Below are 12,586 nucleotides of genomic sequence, written 5' to 3'. Positions count from 1 at the left end.
GGTCAGGATTCAGGGATTGGGGGAGGGTTTGGAGTCCCTTGGTGTGGTTCCTTTTCTGGACAGGGCTGCTGTTCTTGGGAGTTCTTGGTCCTTTTGGGTGCAGGGCAGCCCTCTGGAGCTTGGCAGAGGTCACTGGTCCCGCTGGAGGTGTCACCTTCTTGTTGCATGTTCTTTGAAGCAGGGAACAGGTCAGTAGGCCTGAGGCAAAGTCCGTTGTTGTCTTCCTTCTTCTCTGCTGGGGTTTCAGCTTAGCAGTCCTTTTTCTTTCTTGTCAGATCACCAGGAATCTGGTGAGCTGTGTTCAGGGAGGCCTTTAAATCCTGGATTTAGGGGCGTTGCAGGGGTCAGAAGGTAGTGGCCAATGGCTACTGTCCCTGAGGGTGGCTACACCCTTCCTGTGTCCACTCCCTTTGGGAAGGGTGGCACAAACCTAACCCTATTGGTCCCTGTCCTCCAAACCAAGATGGAGGATTCTGCAGTGAGGGGGTCACCTCAGCTCTTGACACCTTAGGGCTGGTCCTAGCTGGGGTGGACACTCCTCCTGGTTTTCCCTAATTTTCCCGCCGGACTTGCCGCCAAAAGTGGGGCTTTGTCCGATGGATAGGCAACTCCACTAGCTGGAGTGCCCTGGGGCACTGTAAACCGAGGCTTGAGCCTGTGAGGCTCACTGCCAGGTGTTACAGTTCCTGCAGAGGGAGGTGTGAAGCACTTCCACCCAGGACAGGCTTTGTTTATGGCCATGGAGAGCACAAAGGCTCTCACCCCATGTGGTCAGAAACTTGTCTGAAAGTGGTAGGCTGGCACAGACTGGTCAGTCCTGCACTAGCAGTTTAGCTAACATACAGGGGGCATCTTTAAGATGCCCTCTGGATGCATTTTGCAATAAATTCCACACTGGATTCAGTGTGGATTTATTGTGCTGAGAAGTTTGATACCAAACGTCACAGTATTCAGTGAAGCCATTATGGAGCTGTGAAGTTCATAATGACAAACTCCCAGACCATATATTCAATATAGCCACACTGCACTTACAATGTCTAAGAATGGACTTAGACACTGTAGGGGCATATTGCTCATGCAGCTATGCCCTCACCTGTGGTATAGTGCACCCTGCCTTAGGCCTGCTAGAGGGGCGACTTACCTATGCCAGAGGCAGTGGTTTGTGGGCATGGCACCCTGAGAGGGGTGTCATGTCGACTTTGCCTTTTTCTCCCCATCAGCACACACAAGCTGCAAAGGCAATGTGCATGTGCTTTGTGAGGGGTCCCCTAGGGTGATATAATACATGCTGCAGCCCTTGGGAACCTTCCCTGTCCACAGGGCCCTTGCTACCATGGTTACCTTTTACAAGGGGCTTAACTGTGTGCCAGAGGTGTGCCAATTGTGAGAACAAAGGTACAGATTTTGGGAAAGAACACTGGTGCTGGTGCCTGGTTAGCAGGATCCCAGCACACTTTCAATCAAAGTTGGCACCAATATCAGGCACAAAGTGGAGGGTAACCATGCATAAGTGGCACTTTCCTACACAAGACAAATGCTTATTCTCAGGCCAGGATTTAAAAACCTGAGCACTATGTCCACATCCTACAAAGACGAGTACTTAGCCTGGGAAGATTTACAAAAACAGACGACTCTTATCAGTTTACACACCACAGGATCTTCCCCAATAGGTTTAACTTTAACCGGGACATGACCCCGACTCTGCAAGGAAGGGCAAAAATGTGATTATTAGGCAGACATCCGCCCAAGAGGGATATGAACCCCTTTCATTGCACCAAGAGACCCATCTCTGCCAAGCAGAAGCATATCGTTTGTGGGTACTGGATGCCCAGGCCTGGGCGATGTAGGCAGAAGCCTTTGGAGAAATGCCTGGCAAGTTCCATCTTTATCTGACGCCCTCCAAGCTACTAATATCAACTGTTCTGATATGATCAGGGGATGTGGAATACCCACTGGGTCCAGCTACAGATTCTGTCGCAACGGAATTAAAAGCTGAATGGTGCAAGACATCTCCAGAGCCATAGGGAACCAAGACTGTGCCCGCCAAAGGGGCGTTATCAAGATAAACTCGGCTTTCTGGTGATGCGTCTGAGTGAGCACTCTGGAAATCTTGCTGAAAAGAGGAAATGCACACCCTAGATGAGGGGACCAGTCCTGCAAAAACGTGTCGATCACCAGAGCCTCTGGGTCAGACGCCAACTGAAGCACCGGGGAGCAGACGATTGAGTAGAAAGGCAAAGAGGTCCACCGAGCAAGGACCCCATCTACGATTGAGGTGGGAGAAAAATTTTGGGTGCACCCTCCAATTGCTGAAGTCTCGGAGGTGACAAGAGTACCAATCCACCACTGAATTCTTCGACCCCGGAAGGTACTCTGCTATGATCGAAATCCGATGTTGAAGACAAAAATGGCAGAAGTCCTTGACAATTTCTGCCAGCATCCGGGACTTCGTACTCCCCCCAGTCTGTCGACATAAGTGAACCGCTGAGATGTTGTTCAGCCTCTGTAAATGCAATAGTCTGTCCTGGACAGAGATAAGCTTTTGATGGCAAAAAAACCCACTAGAAGTTCCAGGCAATTGATGTGGTGCTGGAGCTCCTTCTTTGACCAATGACCCCCGTGGAAAGGGACCCGCATCTGGCACCCCAGCCTCACCTGCTAGCGTCCAATTCCAGAATTATGTCTGGGGAGCTGCCAAAGATTGCCCTGCTGTTCCAGGCATCCATGTGGGACAACCACCAATTGAACTCCAACCTGGCTTCCGCCGATAGCTGAATCTCGTCTGAATACATCAACCCCTTCTGAAGGTGTTGTATCTAGAGGCGTTGCAGAGCCCGATAATGAAGGGGGCCCAGAAATATGGCCTGGATGGAAGAGGCCAATAGGCCTACAGTCCAAGTTACTGACCTCAACAATATTGTCTGGTCTCGCAGTGCGGACCTCAATTCCTTCTCTATAGTCTGGATCTTTTGAGGAGGGAGGATCAACTTGGATGCCACCAAATCTATCTGGCATCCCAAAACTTCTATCCATTGGGAGGGGATCAGACACCACTTCGGTTGATTGATGATGTACCCTAGCTCCTGAAGCAGTTGAATTGTCCAAGACAAGTTTAGGGATACCGTCTGAGGATCCTGGGCCATGAGGATAATACTGTCAAGGTAAACGATCAATCTAACGCTTCTGGCTCAAAAGCCACCACCACTGGTCTCATCTGCTTGGTGAAACATCATGGGGCTGAAGAAAGACCGAAGGGAAGTACCTTGTACTTGTAACATTGACCGAGCCAGAAGAATTGAAGAAAACGCCTGTGGGACGCAAAGATCGGAACCAAGAGGTATGCTTCTATTGGTTCCAGCTGGACCATCCAGTCACCTTCTTGTAGCAAATCTCGAAGGAGGCGAATACCCTCCATCTTGAAATGCCTGTGTACGATCCATGAGTTGAACTTCTTTAGATTGAGCACCAGCCACGGCCTACTGCCTCTTTTGCTGACCAAGAATATGGCATTGATGTAGCTCCCGACATGAGGGACAGATCGGCAAATGGCATCTTTCTGAAGAAGAAAGGAAATCTGTTTTAAAATTATTTCCTGATCTTGTAGGGAAAAATACAGCTCCTGGGGTGGAGATGTCTGCATCAGGGAGCTGTAGAACTCCAGCTTGTACCCCATAACAGAGTCGAGGAGCCATAAGTCCTGGACCAGGAGCTTCCAATTGTGAACAAATAAACGAATCCTGCCCCCCAAGATTACCTCTGACAATTAGTAGAATTCTCACCTGAATATCCTGTCTGCTGAGAGCCTCTCTGTAGTCCCCTGTCATAGTCTTTATTGGAACATTGATGATCCCCACAAGCTCGGGTGGGGTAGAAGGTGTGATCAACAGACTGGTCCTGCCACCCTCTGCAGGAACGATTTAAGCTGTCCCACTGGGAGCCCTGGTATACCCCTCGGCCTGACGGACAGACCCTATATCGTCCTGCCCTTCCAAATAGGTTGTTTCTGAAGACCTTCCTAAGTGAAATGTATGCCTTATCTAAGGTATTATAGGTCATAGTAAACTTGGCCAGATCATTTACAAAGGGCCCTCCAAAGAGTAAACCCTACACCAATCCAATCAATATATCTGGGTCAACCGCCAAGCTAGATTCCTTAGATTGGGACGCCAACTCTAAGATCTTTGTAATGCAACCTGAAAGATCTAGCAACTTGTCTTGACAGGACCGCCAGGCCCTGTCCAATCCTTTTTGAGGGTCCTTGGCCCACTTTTTCATAAAGTTCACCATAGTGGGGTCCACCTCAGACGTATCAGAGACCTTCCACTCCAGATCAGGTCTGGGTCACTCTGACCGGAGCCTCTCCCTGACTTACTTATCAAAGCTCTGTCTGAGGTGGGATTGGCCATAACAAGTAGACCGAGGATGTACAATACCAGTCGGGTCGAATGTTAAGACCTTAAGTGGAGTCGGACTGGGGTCCGATCCACGTTCTGGACATCTTCTCTTACTGGGTCCAGGGAACTCCTCCTGGTCACTAGCCGAGGAATACTGAGAGGGATCAGAAACTTTCGGATCGGAGAATCTGAGTGAGTCATCAGAAGTGAGTGTTTGAGAGAGGGGATTGTGTATCCATGCTCCTCCAGGACTGCCGCTGAAAACTGCTCGAATGTATCAGTGTGGGCCCTTCTCTTTGCCTTTCCCTTGGAAGGCTTAGGCGGCTGAGTCGAATGTCCTGCGGAAGGAGCAATAGGCGGTCGCCAGCCTTGCTGACGTGCGAAACCGTTGAGATGGGAAGTCAGGGGGCCAAGCTCTTTAGACAAAGCCTTATTAATGGAGAGTTGGACGTTAGAATCTAACTCTTCTACAAGATTCTCTTTGAAGGAGGGAGAAAAGTCCTGAAATTCACAACATCCTCATCATAGGGGTCATACTGTGCCATGGTAATACAAATAAGTGCGGGCACACACTTAGAAGGCAGAGAAAAAAGCCAAGAACTGTACTGAAGGGGGAGTGATTCCCCAGCAGGCACAGAACAGTCTGTTAGAAGGTGGAGGGAGGCTCCTGCAAAGCACTTTAGGCAGAGCCTATGCCAAATTATTACAACCCTGGGCACACTCTGCCTCAGTGCATAGGGCGCAAGTAGGCACACACAGGAGATCAAATATTAACACTCCGTGCTCATTAATGGTGGAGCACACCACTAAAATGCTAAAAATATGTCTCCTGAAGTGTTCAAATGAAGTGCAGCACTAGCGCACATGCACACGTGTGACCTAAGTCCCGGAGGACTAGAAAGGGGTAAGCAGTCATCCTAAGATGGCGGCCGCTCCCTGCTCCTGGTCCCACTCCCGCTCCACAAACTGAAGAGGCCCGCGACAGAGCTGTCGTAGCCTCGGAGGCCATAGTGCAACCCTGTAGGGAAAAAAAGAGCAGTTGCCACCAGAAATGGGATCCAACCAGCAACAAATCTGGATACAGCGCACGCACTTGGCACCCATCTTCCACCATTAGCACAGCGCCCCCGTGAGCGCCCAACACCAGGGGCAACCCAAGGGCAGTGTGTGCACTCGGCACCCTTCCTCTAACTGAAAGCACAGATTGGGCTGAAAAATCACAGAAATAATAAAGTATACAGTCACAGTGCAACAACTTTTAAAAAAACACTTAGCATGCCAGAATTGTTTACACAATCAAACCAAATAACAGTGCACTTAACTGGCGGCCGAGCAGCAAAGAAAGAAGAAGTGTTTCTTGCTGTTAGGGATTATAAAGGGTTGTACTGTATGGTTGGTCACGTGTTATAGTGGCTTTATGGGAAAGGTAGTATGGTGAAACTTTAACTTTTTATTGGCTGCTGAAAAAATAAAAGTATTGAAAGATAAGCATAATCAGAGCCTTTTAACCCAGTTAAGAGTGTGGTTAACCATACAAAGTAATTTCAAACCCACCAACAAATGTAAACACCATACCTAATTTAATCACTTAATGAAAACTCCAATCAATAAAAGTTTCAAAGCTTTATTTTACAACCCCAAAGCCAAAGTCACGTAAATTGTGCGCAAAATCAAATTATAAAGATAAATGAAAACCGTGGGTTGACCAAATCGACAAAACAAGTTCAATTTACTCAACATCACCACCATTAAACATTCGAGAAGAATAATGCATTTTAATAATGAAATAACTTGTGAAACAGAAATATACTTTAAATCAGACTGTAAAAACATTTATCAAATCAAGTTACAAAGATTTAGAAATCAGGATTGGGACATAGGTTATCCCACTGCTAACCACATTAGGAAAAGCATGGCTGAGAATGGGCTAACATATGCGCACAAAAATCAAATTGAGAAAGACAAAAATAATTTGGAAAATGATCCATCTCCGGCTAAGTTAGACTAACTAGAAAAATAAAATAAACAGGTGTCAGCATGCTAACTTCTATGAAAGAAACACAGGTCAAGGGAAAATACCATCTGTAATAGAATATAACTCTCCTAGGGTCAGCATTCAATTCAGTTTCATCAGCAAAGCATGTAGATCATCAGCAAAGCCCGTTAGAAGCACCATCAGGGAAAGTGCAAAACATGGGCTGTACAAGGAAACAATCAGGAAACATCCAAGGGGGAAAGACCACAAGAAGACTCAGAGGCAGTGAGTGAAAAACTCATGAAATCCCTTCCTATAGCTAGTAAAATTCACAAATGTCTGATTCAACAGTTCTGTGGTTCCACATCACGCATAAGGGGCAACATTCAATTAGAAGTCGAATTCCAAACAAACTTGCAACATGACAAAGAATTCTCAGGTTTGGTCTGGCGTCATCTCCTTCTTCCGTGTGAATCCAATAGTCGATAGCAATTTTGTACATCACTTGATACAATACAAGTTCTTCTAAGGGTGAAAGACGATTTCAACAGTTCCATGGTGAATGTTCATGTTAACAGTATCAACTACTTTAACTGTTAGTCTACAGGCCTAAATGTTCCAGAATCAAGGTAATTGGGAAATATGTCTTGTACATTGAACAATGGGACCCTTCACTATTTATAAGAAACAACCTAATGGAAAACGTAATATTAGGAAAATAAGAATGAATTATCACTTTTACATGACTGCAAATACGAAGACTTCTGGCCTAGTTATGCTAACACAATTAATATAATACATTAATATCGCAATTGATAAAACACACATAATATGCAAAAGTATAAATTCAGCATTAATAATATATCACCAAAATATGTAAAAACATTTCATTCATAATTACAAACTTTGTTAAAGCATCACGTTAGATATGACATTTATTTTTCTGCACATGTAATTTTATGCTAATAAATCATATTAAACATCAAATGTGAGCACTTTTAAAATGTGTGTCAGTGCAGCTTTTCTCTATGTTAAGCTTTTAAAACATGAATATAAATGTCCCTAATGCTGACATCTGGGTCACTAAATAATTACTGAAATTTTACACTCCAACAATTAGATAGGAATTAATAACTTTGCTTCCTTAAAATCATTACAAATCAATAAACCAACCAAATGACAACATACGCATGTTACACTCTGGTTAATTGAATAGACCTAAAAGTTCCTTGAGCGTGTGCAATTAATCCTAGAATTATCCCAGAATTATAAAGTTTCCAGACCACGAAAGATTTAATAGGGACACTAATCGCCAAACTAATGGTGATTTTGAAAAAGGTTGTCTCATAAAGAACAAGAACACAAAGTGGCTCATACCGCACACTTTAAGCCTACATTTAACTAGCTGAGTAACAGCAGCATCCCCTATAAGTCATAAGATCGCTCTTTCATCTAATATAAAAAAAGCAAAGAGATACAATAAGAGGAAATTCTTAAAATCAAACTTCATCTAGTATTACATAAAGTGCCTTGTGCTATGTATTTTATGTCAACGTGTAACTACTTAGGTATAACAACATATCCCGTGGTCCATAAAATCAATAATTCAGATAATGTGAGGTCAAAAAATAATGATTACGATGAAAGGCTTCTATCACACAAGACCTGAAAGTTTTTTTAAAATACCTTCTAGGAATTTTGCATAACGACAAAGTTCAGAAATGTACTTTGGTTCGAACAGTGTGATGCTGCTTTCTTTCATGTCCTTAATTTAGTGAACAGCATAATCTGTTTAATTTAAAGATTCTATTCTCTGCTCACTGCTGGCCGCAACATACAAAATGAACAAAAGAGTTGTGTTTATAAGAGCACAGCCTGCAGCCTGAGAGGGTTCACGAGTCTGATGACCATGAGAATCTGTGCTCTTTAATTGGAAACAGTAAAAATCTCATTTGCACGATTGATAATCTCACAGCGCTATTAATATTTGCTTGCAAATAGAATTGCAGGAGCAAAGAATTCTAGGAATGCAGGAAAAAAGATTCAAACATATTCTTAGTGAACTCCACCACGTCTTCTGTGATATAGCAGAAATTTTAATACTGACCCTGACGTCACATTGATCATCTATACATGACAATCTATCAATCTATGCATATTGTTAATCAAAGTGCTAACAGTTTATTTGTAAAGTGGTGCACTTAAAGCCATATTAATGTGCATTCACTGTAGAATAGGTTACTGAAAAACATATAGAATAGCCTTTAAATTTCAATCATAATGAATTAATTAATGTTTATGTTATAATTCATGGTGTTAATTAGTAGTGTGCACTAAAATTATAATGATTTATAAGAGGGAAATGTTTAAAATGTTACATGCAAAAAACTGTAGTTCTGCACCATACTCATAGAAATGTATCAACAGTTATTTCATTTGAAATCTACTGTAACATGAATACTGATAAAGCTTATTAATGTTTGATTAAAATTTTTAAATTCTAAATGTGCCTTATTTGCATAAATTAATGTGCCGTTTTAATTCACTTTGCTTAGCCTAGGTGAAGCCTGCTAGGCCCTGGTTTCTGACTGTGCAGAAAATGTTTAGTCATTCTTGCTAATATGAACTTTTTTCAGACTTGGTTCTCATGAGAATGCTAGCTTGGTAATAGATATTTATTTTTTTACACATGGAAAGCTTGAGAGGTTAACCTTGAGCACAGTACTTTCTGGAACGATGGAATGGACGATGTATACAATTGTTTAAACCTGCACAGACGAGCCAAGATGGATGGTTGCAAGGGCCCTGGTTACCAATACTGACCCTGGGCCGATCACCCAATGACTCAGGGGCACCAATGGGTAAAGCAAAATAGAAGAGTCCCTCACAAACCCGAATATCCAGGTTAACCCCTGTGGTTCTTCCGGTTCTGTTCGGACGTCAGAGAGCGTCTAGTCTAAGAGAAGACTTCTAAAACAAAGAGACAAATATAGGAATTAGAGACAAAGGGAAGAGAAGAAAGGAAAAGACCCAGATGACAGAAGAGCCCAAAGAAAGAAAACAATAACAAAGAGAACACTGACTGTGTAGAACTCTTGAGAAACGAAGGGACTTAAATAAATGGGGCAATAAAACAACACTATCACCAAAGCAACATTATGGGGGTCATTCTGACCCCGGTGGTCCTTGACCGCCGGGGCCAGGGTCGGCGGGAGCACCGCCAACAGGCTGGCGGTGCCCCGCAGGGCATTCTGACCGCGGCGGTTTGGCCGCGGTCAGAAAGGGAAAACCGGCGGTCTCCCGCCGGTTTTCCGCTGCCCTGCTGAATCCTCCATGGCGGCGCAGCTTGCTGCGCCGCCATGGGGATTCAGACACCCCATACCGCCATCCTGTTCCTGGCGGTTCGCCCGCCAGGAACAGGATGGTGGTATGGGGTGTCGTGGGGCCCCTGGGGGCATGGGCACTGCAGGGGCCCCCGTAAGAGGGCCCCACAAAGAATTTCAGTGTCTGCTCAGCAGACACTGAAATTCGCGACGGGTGCAACTGCACCCGTCGCACCTTCCCACTCCGCCGGCTCCATTCGGAGCCGGCTTCCTCGTGGGAAGGGGTTTCCCGCTGGGCTGGCGGGCGGCCTCCTGGCGGTCGCCCGCCAGCCCAGCGGGAAACACAGAATAACCGCAGCGGTCTTCTGACCGCGGAGCAGTATTCTGGAGGGGGGAACTCTGGCGGGCGGCCTCCGCCGCCCGCCAGAGTTAGAATGACTCCCTATGTCCCTTACAGAGTCCTTTATATCGCTCCTTCAGTAACGCTATACCCTAACCCCCTACAGTGGTGTCAGAAGTGGGATAGCGTCAGTAGAAGAAGGAAGAGACCATAATTCATCCTCTGTAATGGAGGTTAAACCCACGATTGAGGACATGATCCAGCAGCTGGTGGAGGGGCAACGCCACCTACAGGTCATATGGGAGGAACACCAAAGGGAATCTAGGACAGACCGAGAAACCTTTCAAAGCGCATTAAAGAGCCAGGCAGCCATTATAGCGAATAACCAGCTGGTTCATGAGACCGCCTTACAAAAACTAACAGACACCATACCCGCAACACGGGTCCATCCCAACGTGCCTAGCTCTGTCCTCCAGAAGTATCAAGAAGGTGAAGATCCTGATGCGTTCTTCACCAACTTTGAGAGAGTAGCAACATCCGCCATGTGGCCAGAACATAGATGGGGACAGTATGTGGCCCCCTTACTGATGGGCAGTTTACAAGCTGCATACCAAGCAGTTAACCCTGGGGGAACTACCCCTTACTCAGTATATTGGAGCGGGTTGGCTTTCATACTGAATATTACAGGCTCAAATTTAGGAAAACCAAGTGGTGTCTGCCAGAGAACCCCCGTGCCCTCTATTTCCGAGTAAAGGATTTGGGGCTGAAATTGTTGGGACCTATTGGCACTGATAGAGAAGATGTTATTCGAACAATCCTTTTTGAACAATACCTTACCGTCAGCCACCCGCAATTGGATCAAACAGCACCCCAACGTGGATACTACTATATCGATATATAGATCTGGCGTGTGCATACCATTGATCCGCTGACTTTAAACCTTGACCATCAAAAGGAACTAACCCCACCGGTCGGCCTAAAGGACCCTCCTACCGTCCTATACCTCGAAAAAACCCAGAGGAGACTTTTATTCCCAGATTCAATTAGAAAAATTCTAACCAACAACCCCAGTGCTACAGTTGTGGGGAGTGGGGCCATATTGCCCGCATGTGTCCCCACAAAGAAGAGAAGCCGGAACCCATGGGGATCTGTGTTACCCGTGGAAGAGTCTTTTATACCGGAAAAGAGAACTCAAAGTGTATGAAAAAAATGGTTGTTAACAGACAAAACACTACCGTCCTGGTTGACTCAGGCTGCAGGCAATCCATCATTAGAGCCAATCTGGTGCACTTCAAAACTTAAATACCCAAAAATCCCATTTCTATATGTTGTATTCACAGTGACATGAGGGAATATCCTTTGGTCTCTATCTCTGTTGAATGGGAGGACCGACGAGACGTAATAGAGAGGGGAGTCATCGACCATTTAGTAGAGGAAGTCATCGTGGGCACCGATTATACATATTTTTCTGACCTATTGGGTAGTACACAAAGCAAAAGCCAAGCGGAACTATGGTGGGAGGAAGCACCCTTCGCCAGAATACCCATAAGTCCGGGGGGATACCGGTACAAACCCAGTAAGAAGGAAAAAAGAGAAGAAAAGAGATTGCATCAATCGAAAGAAGAGACCTGTGAAATGAGGGATGCAAGAAAGAAAGCAGTCACCTCTCTTCCCCCTTTCCGCAGTAGCCAAAGAGAGGATCCTACCCTCCAACATGCCTGGAAATCAGCTACATCCGAGATAACGGGAGAGGTGGGTCCCTATTTTCTTGTACAAAAAGGCCTCCTATATAGGATCACAAACTATAAGAATCAGGAAAAGAAACAGCTAGTGATTCCAGAACCCTACCTGTAGGAAGTTGGCTCTGTATGCACTATTTCAAAGTAAGGAATAGTATGCACAGAGTCCAAGGGTTCCCCTTAGAGGTAAGATAGTGGCAAAAAGAGATAATTCTAATGCTCTATTTTGTGGTAGTGTGGTCGAGCCGTAGGCTTATCAGAGGGTAGTGTCAAGCATTTGTTGTACACACACAGGCAATAAATGAGGAACACACACTCAGAGACAATTCCAGGCCAATAGGTTTCTGTATAGAAAAATATATTTTCTTAGTTTATTTTAAGAACCACAGGTTCAAGATATACAAACAATACTTTAAATGAAAGGTACTTCACTTAGGAACTTTAGGAACTTTGAATTAGCAAAATAGCATATACAGTTTTCACACAAATGGCATATAGCTATTTTAAAACTAGACAGTGCAATTTTCAACAGTTCCTGGGGGAGGTAAGTGTTTGTTAATTTTTGCAGGTAAGTAAACCACCTACGGGGTTCAAAGTTGGGTCCAAGGTAGCCCACCGTTGGGGGTTCAGGGCAACACCAAAGTTACCATACCAGCAGCTCAGGGCCGGTCAGGTGCAGAGGTCAAAGTGGTGCCCAAAACGCATAGGCTTCAATGGAGAAGGGGGTGCCCCGGTTCCAGTCTGCCAGCAGGTAAGTACCCGCGTCTTCGGAGGGCAGACCAGGGGAGTTTTGTAGGGCACCGGGGGGGACACAA

The sequence above is a fragment of the Pleurodeles waltl genome, chromosome 8, assembly GCF_031143425.1.
Source record: "Pleurodeles waltl isolate 20211129_DDA chromosome 8, aPleWal1.hap1.20221129, whole genome shotgun sequence".
NCBI classification, from domain to species: domain Eukaryota; kingdom Metazoa; phylum Chordata; class Amphibia; order Caudata; family Salamandridae; genus Pleurodeles; species Pleurodeles waltl.
This window is presented reverse-complemented; position numbering follows the sequence as displayed.